The sequence below is a fragment of the Peromyscus maniculatus genome, chromosome 6, assembly GCF_049852395.1.
Source record: "Peromyscus maniculatus bairdii isolate BWxNUB_F1_BW_parent chromosome 6, HU_Pman_BW_mat_3.1, whole genome shotgun sequence".
Taxonomy (NCBI): domain Eukaryota; kingdom Metazoa; phylum Chordata; class Mammalia; order Rodentia; family Cricetidae; genus Peromyscus; species Peromyscus maniculatus.
In genome coordinates, this window is record NC_134857.1 from 117,257,195 (window position 1) to 117,275,755 (window position 18,561).

The window sequence follows — 18,561 nt, forward strand, 5'->3', positions numbered from 1 at the left end:
AATGACCTTAAACTTATGATCCTCCTGCTTTGTATCATCCCAGCCGGGTTTTTATGTGGAACTGAGTGAGCATTGAACCCAGACCTCTGTGCATGATAAGCTACATCTTCTTGTTTTGTTTGATATGGAGTCTAACTATGGAGCCCAGGATGGCCTGAAGCTCCTTATGTTATGTAACCTAGGCTGTGGCCTCAAGCTTGTGGCCATACTTCTGCCTCAGGCTCCCCAGTGCTGGGATTACAGATATGTGTCACCATTCCTGGCCTTAGATTTCTGTTTTTGAGACTCCTCAAATCTGATTTCTTTTTTAACTTTTATTTGCTGTGGGATGGTCTGTATGTCAAATCTGTTGCTCTGATTGGTCAATAAATAAAAAACACTGATTGGCCAGTGGCCAGGCAGGAAATAGGTGGGACAAGGAGAGAGGAGAATTCTGGGAAGCAGAAGGCTGAGGCAGGGAGACACTGCAGCCACCGCCATGACCAGCAGCATGTGAAGACACCGGTAAGCCACCAGCCACGTGGCAAGGTATAGATTTAAGAAAATGGATTAATTTAAGATGTAAGAACAGTTAGCAAGAAGCCTGCCACAGCCATACAGTTTGTAAGCAATATGTCTCTGTGTTTACTTGGTTGGGTCTGAGCGGCTGTGGGATTGGCAGGTGACAAAGATTTGTCCTGACTGTGGGCAAGGCAGGAAAACTCCAGCTACAAATGGCGCCCAACGTGTTGGCAAGAGTTTCTACCTAAAACCTGAGAAAAGATTCTAAAACAGAACTAAAAACAGCTTCCTAATTGTCTCTCTCAAATGAGCGGCAGCCTGCCGGTTTGAGCTACTGGCGGGTTCCTGGCGTGTGCGCTTGACCTGCAGTATGGCGGGAATGAGGCCTCTGCAAGTGGCACATTAAGCTGCATGGTGGATTTAGCCTTTGCTAGTACAAAAAAAAAAAAAAAAAAAAAAGAGGTTTCTGGGCTACACACTGCTTGGATAAAAGCACAGACCCACGATGGCTCCCAGAGCTGGCAGAAAACGTACCACCGCCATGTTGGGAAGCTGAAGTGGGTGGAGCCAGCAGCCACAGCGCTGTTTCAGGCTTAAAAGGCTGCAGTTTAAAGCAATAGGCTCAAGGTAATATAAAACATAAGCCACATAAAGATGGCTACCACACAGAGAATGTGGATTATGTTCTCTTTGATATTCGTAACTGAAGAGAAACATTTGATTGCAAAAGCTGTTGAGTTATGCCAAAATGTGTGTTTTAAAGGTACCTTAACTTCAAAATTTGGATGTAAGGATATGTTGCTTTGGAAAGGAGGCTCTGCTTTTGTTTCCACAGAAAGCCAGAGGCTATGGATTTGTTCCAGATTAAGATACATCAGGTTTGACCAGCCAAGACCACCTGAAAGGTCTCCGATGACACCATGGCCCAGATGATCCAAAATCCAGAATCATTTCAAGGCAACTGGCTCAGACGATACGGTCTCACAGACTACTCCATGATCCTAAAATTTTCTTTGTGTCCCCATAAGATACAGCGCCCCCCTCCAGCAGGAAGTAGTAAGAGAAGCTACGCCCAAATTCCCAAATATACCAAGCTGACTTTGGAGATGTGTAAAAGTTAAAACCTTCCTTTTAAAAAAAAGAAAGGGGAAGTGCTGTGGGATGGTCTGTATGTCAAATCTGTTGCTCTGATTGGTCAATAAATAAAATACTGATTGGCCAGTGGCCAGGCAGGAAATAGGTGGGACAAGGAGAGAGGAGAATTCTGGGAAGCAGAAGGCTGAGGCGGGGAGACACTGCAGCCACCGCCATGACCAGCAGCATGTGAAGACACCGGTAAGCCACCGGCCACGTGGCAAGGTATAGATTTAAGGAAATGGATTAATTTAAGATGTAAGAACAGTTAGCAAGAAGCCTGCCACGGCCATACAGTTTGTAAGCAATATGTCTCTGTGTTTACTTGGTTGGGTCTGAGCGGCTGTGGGATTGGCAGGTGACAAAGATTTGTCCTGACTGTGGGCAAGGCAGGAAAACTCCAGCTACATTTATTTATTTATTTATTTGTTTGTTTGTTTTTATTTGTTTGAGGCAAGGTCTCATGTAGCTCAGGTTGGCTAATGATTACAGATAAAATAAGGAACAAAATAAACACAATGTCCTGTCCCATTGTGCCTTATATTATAATTGGGGTAGATGGAGAAATTAGGAAAGACAATATGTAAAAAAGCAGAGCAGAGTTGGGGCTTTGGCTCCATGAGAGAGCACTTTCCGAGCAAGCCAAAGGCCCTGTGTTCAGTCCCCAGCACCAGGAAAGAAAATAAATCATACATAATATTCCAAATAGTAATAAATTTCCTAGCGAAGTTTAAAGAATCCAAAGGCAACAGGGAATCACTCACACACTCATTCTCTCTCTCTCTCTCTCTCTCTCTCTCTCTCTCTCTCTCTCTCTCTCTCTGTGTGTGTGTGTGTGTGTGTGTGTCTCACGCATGCACGCATACACACATGTGCACGGCACACTCTCATTACCACATTGTTCTAAGCTAGACCACATGATAAACAACTGATGTCTCCAGCCTCCGCTCAGCAGAGGCCCTTGCCTGCCAGCAGCCCCGTGAACCTGGAGTCAGGCCATCCCTCATTCAGACCTTGAGAAGAAACAGCTCCTGAAAACACACTCATGAGGGCGCATGGCTGCGGACCCAGATCCCTAAACTGATAAGATCCAGCATGTTTTATTGGTAGTGTTCCCATCTCTGCGGGAACACAGAAGAGGGGGAAGGGCAGGAATTGGACAGCCCCGAGGAAGTGGTTGGAAGAATGCAGGCCACAGTGTGGAGACCCCGGAGCAGCTGGATCAGCTGTGGAACAAAGCAATAGTGAAGGAGCTGGATTCTGAAAGCACCCATGCTTCTGCTGTTTGAATGTGGGGCGTGAGAGAAAGGGAGACCGTGCTTTTTTTCCATTTCTTTTGCGGTTTTATTTCATTAAAGGTGGCAGTCTCTGCGGCCCCCACAGTCGGCAGAGTAATGACCCCTGGGAGACAGAAGGCAGCTTGGTTCAGCACAGCGAAGTAGCCAGTGTTGGTTCAAAGCTCAGGAGTCTGACAGCCCCCGCCCCATAGTTTATTTTAGCCATATTGTAAGCACAACACAAGTTGGTAAAAACATGCCTGGTGATGATGCACTCAATCCTGTGTACACAACAAAGCATACATAGAGGAATTAAATAAGCTAAATAAAGACTAGGGGTGACCACATTGAAACTCTTTGTAAAGTACATGTGACAGCATCCATAAAAATAAGTTCTATAGATTGACTGAGAAAAACAAGCTTACCATAGGGTCTGATGGGGGGATTCCAGTGTCGTCTCCACCACACAGATACTGCGTCACCAGGCTATTAACCATGTCTGCTCCCAGTCTTCTGGTTGGATAACAGGTTGTGTATTCCTTCTTTTGAGGAACAATTTTGTGTATATTTAGCATTCCAGGTTCCCGTAATGCTTATCTGTGAGCTCAGGACCTCCGTGCCTCCTACAAATAACTGTAGTGGGTAGCCATTCCAGCTTTGATCTGGAAGTTCCAACCCCCATTGAGGCTTCAGTAACTGTCACGCCTACAAGGCGGGGCCAAGAGCAGGCCCTGAAGACCCGAGATCCGGATGCACTGCCTTCTCTTGGTTCCTGAACCCTGGACACTAGAGGGTAGACCCAGCAGAGTTCTCCAGAGAACACCGCCGGACTGCACTACATCTTCCCCAGACCCTGCAACCTCCCTATCCCTTCATTTGTAAGTTATGCCACTAAATAAACCTCCCTTTTAACTACGTGGAGTGGCCTTAATGATTTCCCCAATAAATAACACCCAATTTATATTTCTTCATCTTGTCTTCTCAGTGTCATGACTAAAAGCTAAAAACAATACTATACGTCTTGCCCACTAATATCTATAACACAGCTGTGAGTCCCGTTAGTTCATTCATGGACTTTGACATACTGGTTATATTTCTATTTAAATATGACAAGTTAAGTGGATGTAGGGACATAATGCTAGTTTCACTAAAAGAATCTTTATAAAATAGTAACACTCATGCCGGGCAGTGGTGGCGCATGCCTTTAATCCCAGCACTCGGGAGGCAGAGGCAGGTGGATCTCTGTGAGTTCGAGGCCAGCCTGGGCTACCAAGTGAGCTCCAGGAAAGGTGCAAAGCTATGCAGAGAAACCCTGTCTCGAAAAAAAAAAAAAAATTAGTAACACTCATAAATAGTATCCTAATGAGGCCCAGCAGATTCTCAGTGTGGAAGGCACTTGCCACCAGGCCTGGTGACCTGAGTTGGACTCCCAGACCCACAAGGTAGATAGATGGACAAAAAAGACTCCTGCAGGTTGTCTTTTGATGTCCACATCTCCGTCATGGCATGTAAACTTAGCACCACACACACATTCTCCCTCTCTCTCTCTCTCTCTCTCTCTCTCTCTCTCTCTCTCTCTCTCTCTCACACACACACACACACACACACAAATATCTTTAAAGACTTATAAAGAACCATTATCTTGATATATAGTGCACTCCTATAACAGCACTTGGGAGACAGGCAGGATGGTCAAGAGTTCAAGGCCAGCCTGGGCTAAATAGTAATATCTTGTCAAAAGAAGGAAGGAGAGAAAAAACAAAAGGAAAAAAATGATTATGTTAACAATAACATTATGTATGTAGATTGATAGGCAAGAGATTTCCTTAGGTTTATTACTCACAGGACTACAGTCACCAAAATAAGAAGACTAGGTGTAGCTTTGGCTTGGGGAGAGAGAGCAGGGACCAACGCCTTGTTCTGGACCACACTGGCTCAAAGAATGCAGCAAGGCAAGCTGTTGAAATGAGTATCTAGATTTCACAGAAGCTGGCACTAATGTTTGTGTTGCCTGAGTAAAGATGATTACATTGCCTCCATGCATATTACATTTCACATATAAAAATTCCCATTTTCCTTTTTGAGGAAGGGTCTCATGGAGCTCAGGCTAGCCTTGAACTTGCTATGTAACTGGTGACCTTCAACTCCTGACCCTCTTGCCCCTACCTCCCATGTGCTGATATAACAGCATTGTGCCACAACACCCAGCTGAATAGATTTTAATTAAGTTTGTAGACATGGACTTGTAATTCCAGCACCCATGAGATGATAGCATCAGGATCAGGTGTTCAAGCCTAGTCTAAATATAAAGTGAGTTTGAGGCCAGCCTGAATACATAAGCCCTTATCTCAAAATAAATAAACAAACAAACAAACAAATAAATAAAGCATCTAAAATCCCTTTAACTATCAATCATACAAATCACACAAAGTACAGTTTAGAGATGAAACTGCCCCACGTGTGCTGCTGAAGATTTGCTCCCTAGCTGATGGTACTGTAAGGGATGTGGTGGAGCTTCAGGAAGCAGCCCTGCCTGAAAGATGCAGGCCACTGAGGTCACATCTCCATGAGGGTATATCTTAGCCCTGGGCCCCTCCTGTCTTCACATCTCTGTCTTTGTTTCTCAGTTAGCATCAAGTAAATAGCCTTCTCCTCTACATATTCCTGCCATCAAAATGTTCTGCCTCTCCTTGGGCCCAAAGGAATAAAGCCAGCCACACATGGATTGATGCCTCAGAAACGTGAGCCAAAATCATTCTTTCCTTCCTTGAAGTTATTTCTCCCAGTTATTTGTCATGGGAATGAGAAACTAATACACTTGCTGTTTGGGTTCAGGCACCAGGCAGATGGTTCCAAAGAATGCGACTACATCGGCAATATGTTTATGTTCCCTGGTCTCTTCCCTCAGCCCTAGTCCCTTGCTTGTCTTCAAACCAGCCAGGGCTACATAGTAAGATCCCATGTACAAAACAAACAGCAATGACAACAGAAAAGGGGAGCACGATGAAGATATCCCTGCCATCCACCTCTGGCCTCCAGGGATGCACCCTCACTCTCATATGCTCACACACAAAAACAAAATAGACAAATGAACAAACAAACAAAACCACTTAACTGTAAACAACTCAGAGATATTAATAGGCCATGCAGAGTCAGGGAAGACTCCTAAGTGAAGATAATCCATGTATAATTTGCATAATAGAGCTGTCACATGGAACAGGATCAGACCTGAATTCACCTTCTGCCACTTACCAGCTGTGTGATATGGGGCAAGTTACTTAAGCCCTAAGCTTTATCTGCCTCATTCACTGAGTGGGGATGATAGGGTCGACACATCCATGGCATCTAGATTTGAAAATCAAGTGTGGTAACACTCAGAGCACTTGGTACAGTGTCAGCCCATGGTGAGTGGTGTTCCGCTGATGGTGCTCTCTGTTCAGGACAGCTCCACTCCGAATATGTGCTGAATGCCTAGATTTGCTCAGCCATGGTGGCACACATCTATAATCCTGTACTCTCAGGAGATGGAGGAAGGACGACCAGGAATTCAAGGTCATTGTTAGCTGGATGGTGAGATAGAGGCCAGGCTTGGCTACATGAGATGGTAAGTAACAAAAAGAAAGATTGGCTAACAAGTAGGTAAAGGCACTTGACACCATGGCTGGTAACCTAAATTCAATTACAGAACTCACGTGGTAGAAGGAACAGGCTGACTCCTTTGAATTGTCCTCTGACCTCCACGCAAGCACTGTGGCATATGAATGCTTGTACACACACACACACACACACACACACACGTGGTGGTATTGTGTTCCCCAAAATATTGTGCACCCTAATAAACGTATCTGGTGTCAGAGACAGAGCAGCCACTAGATACAAAGGCTAGAAAATGGTGGCACTTTAATCCTAGCTTTTAATCCTAGCATTCCAGAGACAGAAATCCCTCTGGATCTCTGTGAGTTCAAGGCCACATTGGAAAGAGCCAGGCATGGTGACTCACGCCTTTAATCCCAGCGAGTGGTGGTAGAAAGCAGAAAGGTATATAAGGTGTGAGGACCAGAAACTAGAAGCATTTGCCTGGTTAAGCATTTGGCTGGTTAAGCTTTTAGCTGGTTAAGCTTTCAGGCTTCTAGCAGCACAGTTCAGCTGAGAGCCATTGGAATGAGGACACAGAGGCTTCCAGTCTGAGGAAACAAGACCAGCTGAGAAGTTGGTGAGGTGAGGTAGCTGTGGCTTGTTCTGTCTCTCTGATCTTCCAATGTTCACCCCAATAACTGGCCCCGGGTTTGATTTTATTAATAAGAACTTTTAAGATTCATGCTACACACACACACACACACACACACACACACACACACACACACACACACACACACGGGGAGGGGGGGCGCAAAACAAAACATAGATTTACTTTTAACATTTGTTACCTTAAACAAATACCCCCACCAAAGAAAAGGGAAGCCTCTGCTCACAGCTCCAATGATTCTTATGTCTTTGGTACTGAAAATGATTGATCAAGAGATAAGGAAATTGGAAGGACTCCCAAAGCCACGAAAAGGGATTAAATAAAAAGTGTGTGTGTGTGTGTGTGTGTGTGTGTGTGTGTGTGTGTGTTACATGTATGTGGTGTGTGTGTGTCTGTGAGGGTGTATGTGTGCATGTGCACTCTTGCACGTGTGCAAGTAAGAACTAATTTATTTAATACATGCTGAAATCCCTCCTGGTTTCATTTCTCTGGGGTGGGGGGTATCAGGTATACAGTGTCCACTAGCCATTAGATAAGAGAAGGGAAATGCAAAGAGATGTATTTGTCAATGGAGCCACAAGGAACACTATAAATCTGGACTGGCATCTTTAAAAGCCCTGGTGCTATATTTCTAGCTGCCACAGAGGCCTCAGATAAGCCTGACTTGTATTTTTCCATCTGTTGAGAAAATGCCATCTTGACTTGACCATCACAGAAATCGTGGTGCTTGCTACCTGAGTTTGAGTCCCAGGACCCATATAGACAAATGGGATAATCGGCTTGCAAAATTTGTGTATATATATAAAATATACAGTACTGATACAAGCCAAGCCTACTGAGGCATTCCTATGATCCTAAGACACCACAGACTGAGACATGAGAATGGCTAGTTTGAGGCCAGGTTTAACTACATAGATAAAAAAAAAAAACACACATAGAAATAAAATTTCAACCTGTCTACACTCCCTCATGGAAGGGGGATGGTTTCACGTGGCCCCACCCCTTCCTGAAGATTATCTGCTCAGGTTGACGGGAGAGAAACATTTTCTTCAGTGGCACAGCCATCGGTAAGGTACACAGTTACCCGCAAACAAACTCCCACCCATGCTCTGGTAACCAAATCTAAGGAAAAGCTCTGGGCCACACACAAGATACATGAACACAGAAGGAAACTGCTAGTTGGGAAAAGGAAGAGAAATTATGGGACTAGGTGGAGGACAAGAAAGGGTAGGCAATGAGTATAATAAAAATACATCATGTACATGTATGACCATGTCAAAATGAAACACACTATTATGAATAATTAACATGCCGATGAAAGAATTTTTCAGAATGTTTGAGGTTTTTCTTTTGGTAATGTATTATAACCTTGAATGAATCTATCTTCAATACATTTACCAGAGACTGACAAAAATCCATTTATAAACTCAATTCTGGAGCCCTGTAGGAAACACAATATGGTTCTCATTCTATGTGCCTGGTTTAAAAAATGATGGCACCAGGTGGTGATGGCGCTCAACTTTAATCCCAGCACTCGGAAGGCAGAGACAGGTGGATCTCTGTAAGTTCGAGGCCAGCCTGGGTTACAGAGTGAGTTCCAGGAAAGGCTCCAAAACTACACAGAGAAACCCTGTCTCGAAAAAGTCAAAAAGAAAAGAAAAAGAAAACAAAATGATGGCATTCCTAGACCTTGCCCAGGTTTGTCACATGTCCTGGAGTTAAACACTTACCTCCCATTTAATCCTTGGGTTGGCAGGTGCAACCCTGAACTTCCAGGGAAGACTGTGCCAACATTGAGTGTGTCATTTGCCTGAATTCTTTCTCTCTGCTTCCGAAGACTCCAGAACACCATTGTTCTCTGTAGTTAGACTCTCCACTAGTCTGTGTTCACCAGAACAGTTAGTGTTTCTGACCTGGCATGCCCCTTGAGGAGCATATTTTTATACAGTCCAGGCACCTTCCATCTTCTCTCCAGCCCCAGAACAGAGAAAGGAACAGACACCCAGGGAAACAGAAAAGACAAAGAGACCCTTTCCCTAAAACTAACGTTGTCGCTGGCAGTTTTTATGCTGAACACCCAGCTACGGTCCCAATTTTTTTGTCCTTGGGCTTGATAGAAATAGGTCCAGCAGGCTACCTCACCTGAACAGTGAAAGGAAGTCTTGGCCCCAGGCTATTTTAATCAAAGTAATTGTGCAAGCTAGTCTCATGTGAGCTAGACACACGAACTAGAGTTTTCTGAAAGCAGGGAACTTCAACTGAGAAAATGCCTCCATGAGATGCCAATGTAAGGCATTTTCTTAACTAGTGATTGATGGGGGGAGGGCCCAACCCATTGAGGGCAGTGCCATCCCTGGTCTGTTGGTCCTGGGCTCTATAGGAAAGCAGGTTGAGCAAACCATGGGCAGCAAGCCAGTAAGCAGCACCCCTCCATGGCCTCTACATCAGCTCCTGTCTCCAAGTTCCTGCCTGGTTTGAGTTCCTGTCCTGACTTCCTTCATGATGGACTACAATGTAGAAGTGTAAGTCAAATAAACCCTTTTCTCCTCAACTTGCTTTTGATCATAGTGTTTTCTCACAGCAATAGAAAAACAAACTAAGAAAGCATGAAATGTGGCTAATTGGCTGTTCTTTAGGGAGGTGTGTGTGAGTGCTGTTGGGCTTGCCTTGGTTTGGTTTTTTGAAACAGGGTCTCACTGTGTAGTCCTGGATGGCCTTGAACTCACAATATAGCGGGGAATTGAACTTAAGATGACCCTCTCATCTTTGCCTCCTCAGTGCTGGGATTACAGGCGTGTGCCACCATACCTAACTCTTTCTTTTTTTAGTGTATGTTATAACTATAACACCACAGAAGGAAGTGCAGATAAATCAGAGTATAGTGGCATATACCTGCAATCCCAACACTTGGAAGCAGAAGCAGAAGGATCAGGAGTTTAAGGCCAGCCTCAACTACAGAGCAAGTTTAAGACCAGCTTGAGCTATCTGAAAGCCCATCTGAAACAAACAAACAAACGAAAAAACCAGCAACAGAAGACGAGTCAGAATCAACCTATGAACACAAGGAAAATGAAACAGAACTGGATAAAATATTAAATTTATATGCACTTACTTAAACTTCATTAAAAAAAAGAAACAAACATTATATGTAATTAAATATGCTATTGAAAATGTACACACATGTAAAACAAGGTAGAGTTGAGATGCTAAGGCACATGATATAAGACCTTTCTATTCAATGTGTGGTTCACACAATATAGTGTTGACTTTTACCTGGAGCTGCTTAAAATGGAGCAGCAGGGCCCAGAGAGATGGCTCAGCTGTACAGAAGACCCAAGTTGGGTTCTTAGCACCAATGTCAGGTGACTCAGAACTGCCTCAGCTCCAGCTGCAGGAGATCCTGTGCCTCTGACCACTTGGAACACTAGCACTCATCCCAAGCTGGGTATAGTAGTACATACCTATACTCCTGGCAATCAAGAGATGAAGGCAGGAGGATCAGGGGTTCAAATCCCCCTCAGCTAACAAGGGGTGTGTTACTAGCTTGGGCTATAGGAGATCCTGTCTCGATGATTTTTAAAAATAAAAGTAAAATGGTTATTCCCATCCTTGACTTACTGTGTTGGGATTTACATATTAACAAAACCACTCTGGTGGGGACATCTTAGCACAGAAAGTTACAGAACTACTAGTCTGGGGTGAGTTCTAGAATGCATTTATGTAGATGTAACCAACCGTCTTATTAAATAAGAAACACAGAGCCAATACAGAGATGAAAGCCAAGAGGTCAGAGCAAAAGCTAAGAGCTAAAACCTTACCCTTCACTGTCGCTGTGGTCCTACCTCTCTGAAAGAGACCTACTTCCTGTGTCTGTCTTTTTATAGTGTTTCTGTTCTGCCTTCTCATTGGTTGTAAACCCAACCACATGACCTCCTAGTCACTGCCTGACTGTACAGACCTCCAGGTCTTCTGTGGTTGGTATTGAGATTAAAGGCGTGTGTCTCCATGCTGGCTGTATCCTTGAACACACAGAGATCCGCTTAGCTCTGCCTCCCAAGAGCTGGGATTAAAGGCGTGCACCACCACCACCACCACCACCACCACCACCACCACCACCACCCAGCTTCTGCTAAGGCTTGCTATTAGCTCTGACACCCAGGCATCTTTATTTATTAACATACAAATCACATTTTATTACAAATGAAATATCACCATACATTTATGTTCTGCTTTCTCCATTTATAAAATGGGCACACTGGCACCTGCTTCTTAGGGTACTGAAGATGACATGTCCAAGGCATGTAGAGAGAGATAGTAAGTATCCATAACTGCTAATAAAGACAAGACATAAAATATGCCTTAGGACTCCAAAATGGAATTCTAAGCTCTGGTGCACACACAATTAAATGTAACAGAAGCTATTTTAATCATGGATGCTCATTCACTTTCATGACCATTTCCCTAAATGAAACAGTCATTCAAAAGTGAGTAGTTTTGAAGATTACCAATGCTGATTGGTCCAGCTGGGCAAATCTTCACTTTTGAGGAAGTTGATTTCCTTATCCAGACACAAAGGAAATTCACCCACAGCCTTTCTTAACTAAGTTTTAATTTTTAAGGTATTTACTATGAAAATGAATACACAAGGCTGGAGAGATGGCTCAGTGGTTAAGAGCACACTGAATGCTCCTCTAGAGGACCCAGGTTCAATTCCAGCACCCACAGAGCAGTTAACAACTGTCTATAACTCCAAGATCTGATACCACATAGAGACATACATGCAGGCAAAATACCAATGGAAATAAAAATAAATTAATTTAAAAAAAAGAATACACTTGGATACTCACTAACATGGAATGTCACAAATTAAGTGTAATGTGCTGTGGATATTGTTCTATACAGAGAAAAACCAATATTTTTATTTAAAACAGGTTGATTATGAATATGATCTCTTTCTAAAAAAGAAAAAGGGATATGATATATAGGACGATATGGAGATGATAAGATAAAAGGGTAGATTAATGAACCTACTTTTAAAGACCAACTTATTTAAAATGTTTTACATTGGTATAGATTTTAGTTTATGTTTAAAATGTTTTACATTGGTATAAATTTTAGTTCATTGATACAAATTTAAAGTTAATTTTGTTATACTGTATATATATATTTCTATTCTTGTTTGAGGTATTATGTTTATATAACTCATTTAAAATTGTAATGGATAATTAAAAAATAGATTAATAATTAGTCATCTATGATAATCATATCTGTAGCCATGTTAGTTAAGTCTTCTAGGTATACATAGATATATTTCAGATAGATAGGTAATCTTCAAACACTTCATAGACCTAGAGAATATGGCATTTAAATAACTTAGAATTCTGTTGACATGAGACACAATTGCTCCTGGCTGCACCAATTTGATCCCGAGAGAATGTTGGGCTTCTAAGACATTTCCATTTGGAAGTTTGTCTTCTTGGCACAAAATGGCCTACTGGGCAAAGAACTGCCCTTGCCTTGATGGCTGACAGTACAAATGCAATGCTGTCCTTTCTGGACAAGCGGGACACAAGGAAAGCGACCACTGTACTCTGCCAAGACAGGGTAAGATGGTCTCTTAAAATTCCTGCTTCTAAAAATGGTCTGTCAGATACTCTAGGCCTGTAGCCAATTTGAATGCACCAACAATGCTGAGAAACATTAGGTGACTGTCCAGGCTGCCAGCTGTCTTGGTCTACTCTTGCAAGATTCCCGAAAGTTGCTTGCATCCATCTACCATTTCTCAGGTACCATTATGTTCCTTCTCAGGTCTTTGATGTGGTTGAAGACTAGATAGTCATAATTTCCTCAGTTATGATAAAAGATAAGTTAGCTATAAAACCTTAAACTCAAAAATATAAGATAGATAGGACATCTTCTTTAATATTGTAACTGTAATTCTTGCTCGGTAATTGTTTTGTTATATATAATTTTACCATGTTAAAGTTAAAACCTTCCTTTTTTTAAAAAAAAAAAAGAAAAAAGGGCAAGTGCTGTGGATATTGTTCTATATAAATAAAACACTGGTGGCCAGTGACGAGGCAGGAAGTAGGTGGGACAAAGAGAGAGGAGAATTCTGGGAAGCGGAAGGCTGAGGGGAGAGACACTGCAGCCACCACCAGGACAAGCAGCATGTGAAGACGCTGGGAAGCCACCAGCCACGTGGCAAGGTATAGATTTATAAAAATGGGTTAATTTAAGATAAAAGAACAGTTAACAAGAAGCCTGCCACGGCCATACAGTTTATAAGTGATATAAGCGTCTGAGTGATTATTTTATAAGTGGATTGTGGGACTGCGGGGCTTGGGGAACCTGGAGAGAAGCCCTCCAGCAACAGTAATGATTGCATACTTTTGAGACTTTTTAATTGACAGGTGTTTTTACTTACAAGAAACAGCAAATAATAATAATGGGTCCATGTTATTTTTATCAAAATCTCTATCATTTGATTTTACCAATAAAGACTCAGGAGCCACATGCTGGGATGAAAACCTGCTAGCTCAGAGAGGCAGAGAAAGTACCTCTCTGACCTTCCTCCTCCACTGACATCTCAGAAAGAGAACTCTCTCCTATACCATCTGAAATAAGACTTCTCCAACCATATGCCCCTCCCGTCTACTTCCTGTGCACCTCTCTGTGTCCTCCTGGCTTCCTCTTTCTCTCTATGGCTATTTCCTATCAACTGGATGCTTGCTCTGCCTCTTGACCTCCTATGGTTGATTTTATTTAATTTTCTTTACAATATTCAAGCAGAAAGCTCTTTGATTAAAAGTGTGTGCTAGGGCTGAACCACACCACAACTAGAAACAGGTTTTTCCAGTAAAAACACAATCTCAGGGTTCACAGTGTGATCAAATATCCTACAACAGTTTCAGAGCAAGCCATAAAACCCGAAGGCAGTCCTGGGAAGAATCCTGTGTCTGCAGAAAGTTCTCTTGTGTTTATTCTAATGCAGGTGGTGACTGTGTCTTACTCCATTGGTGGGAGTTTGGCCTTACCGTCTGATGTGATTGGCTAATCTTTGAAGACTAGAAAAGTGTGAAGATTAAAAGGGTTAAGTCAAGTTTTAGGGGTCAGGCAAACAGGCACATGACAGGATTGGGAAGGTTTGTGGAATAATGGTTCTTGGTGAGCTAGCTACCCTTGATTTAAGAAAATGTTTCTCATATACTAGAAGGTAAGATTTGGAGTTTTTAAACTTCGTCACTGGGTAGCTATGGTTCCTAACTGCCTGGCATTCCTTTTGTCCTTAAGCACACTGGTTTGCCCTTTGGAGACCTGGTCAAGGATTCTCAGTCTGTGACCTTGAGAAGAAGAAAAGAGGTTTACCAAGGGAAACCAGACCCCAGGTCTCCGACCCTCCCTTCATCCCTCCCTCCTGTATCAATGAGTAAGCTCATAGTGGAGTTCTCCCTCTTCCTACCTCAGCCTCCGGAGTACTAGGCTAAGTTGCTTGACAATTAAAGGAGGGAGGGAGGGAGGGAGGGAAGGAGGGAGGGAAGGAGGGAGGGAGGGAGGGTGATGATGAGCTAGCTCCCCTTAAGCAGTAAGGCCCATGGTATATCCAAAGTAACCACTCACCTACTAGATCCCCCAGGCCTAGGAAACATGTATAGACACCTCATTGGCTGAGCTTCCATGTCCCCCAAAACGAACAATCCTAATAAAGATTTCCTCCATCTCCTCATCCAACTCCAGCCAGAAGACCCATAAAAGGTGCTGGGCAGAGCAGCGCCTATGCATCCCTAATTCCTCTCATTCTCTGACATTTTCCGCTCTTTTCCTTAACAAATCTGTTTGCTCTGATCGCTCCTTGTCTGTGTTTTCTAATTTGGGAATGTGAGACCGCAGACTGGGAAGCCACAGACTCAGGGTGGCCTTGGTGACTGATCACTGACACTCTAACTCCCTGAGTTAAGCTCATCAAGAGCCAAGAAAGGCTCTGTCCTGTCAAAGAACATACTTCACACCCATGCCTGTAATCCCAGCACTCAAGAGGTACAAGAGGAAGGGCAGAAGTTCAAAGTTTTCCTTAGCTGCAGAGCAAGTTTGATGCCCGCCCAGGATATGTGAGACCCCATCTGAAAAAAAAGCAAACAAAAATCTTCAACCAAAGATAATAAAGCAAAGAGCTGTATAAACCCATTATTGCAATATTTTAATTAGTCATTCCAAGTACATAGCACATGTCTGAATGTACCTAGGACACTTTTATGCCATCAGAAAAACAATCAGATCATTTTGCATAAATGTTGTATATTAATATCAGAGACCATCTTAAGTTACCTTGTATTTTCCTTATAGTTCATCAGATATGCCCATACTGATTACCAAAACCATTCCATTTGAAGTATCAATCAGTCTGATTGTTTGATTCCCAATTAAAGATCTAAGAACAACTGGATTCTGGTCTCTTCTACCTTGCTATTTTAGGACCTGAGATCTGATCACTTATTTATCTCCTGCATCTAGAAGAGTTGCTGGACTTTGTGGCATAATCCTATAATCTCAGCGCTTGAAGATGGCGGCAGCAGGGTCAGGATCCAAAGCCAGCCTCATCCGCATTGCAAATTTGAGTCCAGCCTCAGCTACGGGAGACCCTGTTCCAAAAAAACAAAACAAAAACAGTTGACATGAGTCAGGGATTTGGGAATCAGCCTTTCTTCTTTGTTCATGCAGATTTCTAAAACAGTTTTTAAAAAGCCTTCTTAATTCTTTAGTCTTTCAGCACGCTGCCATCGTGTGGTTGTTTTGCCCACTCACACGCAAATCAATGAACCCTGCTCCACCAGGCACTAAGAAGGAGCCCCACTAGATGCTGAGACCAAATAGAAGAAGGGTTCCCATAATTCTTCTAGGTTATGATAGAAATGTGTGTGTAATTTGCTAAATTTGTTATGTATGTATGACTTGCTAAAATGCAAAAAGGAATGTTAAGAAGGAATATGAAGGTACTGGGAATAGAAAGAAGACTTGAATGCCGTGTCTGGCCAAAACACTAGAAGAAGGTTGAGACAGGACAATCATCAAGTCAGCCTGAGCTGTAGAGGGAGAGCCAGTCTCAATAAAATAATAATAATAGTAATAATAATAATAAATTGCAATGTAATTTAAACAAAGTTTTTCATAAAATACTTACCATGAGTTTTGAGATTTTTGTTCATAAGATAGAATTTTATATATGATTTTGTATATGGTTTCCTGTAAACACAGGTAAACTCAGAGAAACTAAAAGAAGTAAATTTTATCATATTTGTGGGTGTGGCAGAATGGATCTGCATCCCAACACTTGGAAGGCGAAAAGCAGGAGACCAGAAATCCTCCTCTTCAGTGGCTACATAGTGGGTTCCAGGTTAGACTGGATAGTGTTCAATAAAAATTAAAAGAGCTGTTGTTTGAGGGCTGACTTCCTGTACTGGGTCCAAGCAGACCAGACAAAACCCAAACAGTGTCATTCACATTCCAAGTTGTTTATCCGTGCTCCTGAGACATCAGGATTAGAGAGCTAACAGCCCAATTTCCCAAGCAGGTCTCCATGTCAATCAAGAATTTCCCTCTGTTTACTTCTCACAGAAAGTAGAACCGGATGTCAACCGGTTAGCATTCTCATTGGCCTTAGAAGGAAATCGGCCTGTCCGCTCATCGTTCTCTTTCATTTTCTTCCTGCTTCCTCCAGTCTCTCCCTGTCTATAAAACCAACTTCTGCCAGACAGGCGGAACACGCACTCCAGCTCGTGGAATTCAGTGTTGCCCTATCCCAGAAAGACTCGGCTGTAATTTTGTCCTTAACAGAGTTAAGAGGCCTCAGGTCTGCCCACATTTGGGGATGCTGTCATCTTGGTCCTTGACCCTGCTTTTTTCCCAGCTAAGAAGCCAGTACAGCCAATGGGATTGTTGGCAGTTTCCTGGGCGCCACTACTGCACACTCGTTATTTTAGATCACCCACCAGATTAGAGTCATGGATTGATGGCATCACCCTTCCCCCAAATTCGTATGTTGAAGTCCTAATCTCAAATACCTCAGAGTGTAGCCTTATTTGGGAAGAGGTTCTTTACAGAGGTAATAAAGTTCAAATGAGATCATTAGGATGGGCCCAAATCCAATACAACTGGTGTCTTTACAAAAAGAATAAATTTGGACATAGTGACATTTACAAAGAGAAGATGATATGTAGACACAGGGAAAAGATGCCATCTTCAAGTCCAGGGTAGAGGCCAGAATCAAACCTTCCCCTCACCCGCCCGAGGAACCCATCCATCTCACACTTGATCGTGAAATGTCTTGATCTCTAAGATCATAGACTCCTGTTGTTCACTTTCTCCTGAGTCTTTAAAACAATCTTTAAAAATGTATGTGTTTTTCTCTCATGTGTATGGATGTTTTACCAGCATGTATGTCTGTACCCTGTGTGTACACCAGGTGCCCGTGGTGGAGGCCAAAAGAGGGCATGGGATACCCTGGGATTGTAATTACAGTGTGAGCCATTGTAAGGGTGTTCAGAACTGAGCTTGGATCCCCGGCAAGAGCAACAGGTGCTCTTAACCACACAGCCATCACTCCAGCACCAGTTTCTCCCGACTCCTGACTTGTAAGGAGAAACTAAAGCCAAAAAAACCAGACACACCCAAAGCCAAAGAACGCAAATACAGCAAAATCAGGTTGTTTCCTCCGTTAACCTTCATCTGTAACTCCAAGTGCTGTGCTATTTCAAGCATTCTCCTCGTCACCTTCCTCTCCTGAAACAGTCCTTCCTCACGTGCAAGGCAGTGCTTCCTCCATACTCTACATCCAGAAGACTCGTAGGAAAGGGAACTCTCTCCCCTTCCTACTAGTCTCCGGTAAGGTTTTTCATTGGGGAGAACTCCTTTAGGCTGGCCGCCTGCCTGCAAGAATGTGTGAAGTAAGGTGAAGCCCCGTTAAGTTAATGTGCTCTAGCCAGAGCTGCTTTGAGCTTACTGAGCAGAAACCAGCTCAAGCCAGCTGGGAGAGCTAACATCAGGGGGTGCAGAAGTGCTCTTCTTGGTTTGCATATAATGCAAGCTTGGGTTTTCTATGACATGGGAACTTGCAGGCAATAATGTTTTCTTTTTCTGCTTTTGCATTTGACAGGACAAAATCTACAAGAAATAGACTGAGTCTGTGCAACTGAATCTTTCAAAGCTGTTTCAGAGAAATGGAATGGGTAAAGGGTAAACATGTCTCAACCAACTGTTCCTCTTTTTAAAAAGGAGTCAAGATTTTGGCTTAATTCTTTAATAAGAGCGTAAGACATTAATAGAAAGTTAGGGCTCGGGAGAAGGGAAATTATTGTCCCTGTATTACTCACAGCATGGGTTAGAATATTGGACTGCATTCTAGACACT

The 18,561-nt window shown here is 42.9% G+C and overlaps 1 long non-coding RNA gene across 1 annotated transcript in view; it reads right to left on the bottom strand.

Moving 5' to 3' along the window:
- Positions 1 to 14,736: 14,736 nt before the first annotated feature.
- LOC143273997 (uncharacterized) overlaps positions 14,737 to 18,561 on the bottom strand; it is a 34,846-nt gene continuing 31,021 nt past the window's right edge. Inside the window, exon 3 of the long non-coding RNA XR_013052385.1 lies at positions 14,737 to 15,797. This is a non-coding gene — a long non-coding RNA (uncharacterized LOC143273997). The remainder of the gene's footprint in view (positions 15,798 to 18,561) is intronic.